The 2,694-nt window shown below is 37.9% G+C and overlaps 1 long non-coding RNA gene across 1 annotated transcript; it reads left to right on the plus strand.

Moving 5' to 3' along the window:
• Positions 1-297: 297 nt before the first annotated feature.
• Positions 298-2,313, plus strand: LOC306919103. The gene is made up of 3 exons (XR_013789467.1): positions 298-393; positions 515-654; positions 1,901-2,313. It is a non-coding gene; the product is annotated as an uncharacterized lncRNA (long non-coding RNA).
• Positions 2,314-2,694: the final 381 nt, after the last annotated feature.

The raw sequence follows: 2,694 nt of genomic DNA on the forward strand, positions 1-2,694 counted from the left end.
GAATCATATAAATACAAGAATAGAATGTCCACATGTCATTTAAAAACACGTGATTCCGAAAATCACTGAATTTGAATATGTTCCCCTATAAATACCACCAATTAAGAAACAAACAGCTACTCGAACATTACAGAGTAATCGCAAGAATGGCTTCCGCCGCCAAACAAGCAAGGTATGACAACGAAGAAAGCTGCACCGGATTCATATTCGAAACCACTGAGGTGAAGCTATCTAAAATCAACACGAAATATTTTAACTTCGTGTTTCAAATTGGAGCTGAGGAGTATCTCGACTGCGTCGCGTTTTCACCATCTCATCACGCAAATATCATGCAATGCCAGGAACAGGAGTCACCCACCACACTAATCAACATTAGAAAAATCACCAACCAATGTAAGTTTAATTATCTTCATTTAACATTTGCTATTTGATATGCCTGTATAGACCTACACTAAAATAACTATCAAATACTGCCATAATAAAGAAATGTGTGCATTTAATACTTGTCTTACAGACACCAACAAATTCAACCTTCAAATAACGCACAAAACGCTAGTACAATATACCTCCAAAGTCAATTTCATTCGAAAATCACCCACAACCCTGCAACCTACAACCATTCAACAAGTCAAACACCTTTCAGACAGACAGAAAGTAAGTATTATAGGCCTATATTTTTCATTCTTAAACTACCGCACAATAGAATACATTCACATAATTAATTTTGAAGGTGGATTCTAACAATAGTTTTTAAAGAGAATACAAAGGGTTTTTTTGCTTGTTTCACCGCAAATATAGCTAAGATGACTTAATAGCCTATAGGCAGTGTTGGGCAGCTACATGTATAGGCCTAGCTTAACTTGTCCGACATTATTCCTTTTAGCTAATTTGATGGGTTTTTTTCCATTAAGAATCGAGGCTCAAATACCTGCACCTAGTGGAGTATGCAATAGGTCTAATAAAGTTAATAGGCCTATTTATTAGCTACGATTCATTGTTATCTGTTTGGTCATTAACTACAAGGAATAGTCAGCCATGTGAATTAAGCTATGTAGCCTAGCTGACCAACACTGCCTATATGCCTATTAATTTGCATTGCACAGTGCACTCACTCGGTACAATATGCAGCTAGTGTGTATATATATATATATATATATATATATATATATATATATATATATATATATATATATATATATACTTGGCTGACATTATTCCTTGTAGTTAATGACCAAACGGATAACAATGAATCGTAGCTAATAAATAGGCCTATTAACTTTATTATACCTATTGCATACTCTGCTACGTGCAGGTATTTGAGCCTCGATTCTTAATGGAAAAAAAACCCATCAAATTAGCTAAGGAATAATGTCGGACAAGTTAAGCTAGGCCTACATGTAGCTGCCTATAGGCTATTAAGTCATTTTAGCTATTTGCGGTGAAACAAACAAAACCCTTTGTATTCTCTTTAAAAACTATAATTTATATACTCTATATATATATATATATGAGTTGCAATACCCTCAGATAACCGGATCAAATTACACATTCCAATCAGCTTGTATAAACATAAAGCTCACCAACATTACAGATGTAGAACAAAACAATCTTAAAACATCGTTTCAGCTTGTAGATTGGCTATTTTGAACTTGTGAAATGGGACATTCTGCAATATGAGTACTTTTACTTTTAGTACTTTAAGTACATTTTGACACAGATACACTTGTACTTTTACTTGAGTACATTTCGAATACGGGACATGTACTTGTAACAGAGTACATCTACATTGCAATATTTGTACTTAAGTAAAATATTTGAGTACTTATCATCACTATACAACACTGAAAATCGTATATCACAAGTATAACTAAATAAATAAACAAATTTATTTTCTCATCAGATTGGAAAAATCACCGCCACCATCACCACCATCCACCCCACAACCACCGGCAACACCTACAGAGGACCCACTGCACAACAAACACTGGAGATTGCTGACACGACGGACAAAATCACATGCACCATCTGGGACACACAAACTGACACACTGCACCAAGACACCACATACACTTTCACTAATCTCACTCACCGCACATTCCCCTGCAGTTCACTCACCACCACCGCATCCTCCACAATCACCCCCCACGATGAAGCACTAATCATTCCCCCATCCATTCTTGCACTTTCACTTGCCCTAGACCCCGCACCATCAACGAGCACCTGCACAGTCACAGGAGAAATCACGGGAGCACAAATCACCAATAAAAGAAAATGCGCACTTTGCACTCACCTCCAAAATCCCGACACCTTTAACGTTAACACCAAAATAAACACTTGCACGAAATGTCACATGGCACAAAAAACACTTAAATTCACAAATGTCACATCCGGTATTTTGGCCATTGACTCCCCCACACATGTACATCCCATCAGACTCACCATCACAACAGCCATATTAAACACGTATTTAAACACAAATCACTTAGATCACCTCACCACAACCACAGCCATCACCGAGCACTTTTTGGACTTGGACCCCGTCACAATAGAGCACACCCCGTCACTCCTCATCACCTCCATTTCATCCCCCCAAGCAGCAAAAACACCCCCAGCACCCCCATCATCACCCCCATCATCACCAGCAATGGAAGACACGGACGACGAACTCTGCCAAGCCTCTTTAGATTTTAAAAA

Source organism: Electrona antarctica, assembly GCF_951216825.1.
Source record: "Electrona antarctica genome assembly, contig: scaffold_301, whole genome shotgun sequence".
NCBI classification, from domain to species: Eukaryota; Metazoa; Chordata; class Actinopteri; order Myctophiformes; family Myctophidae; genus Electrona; species Electrona antarctica.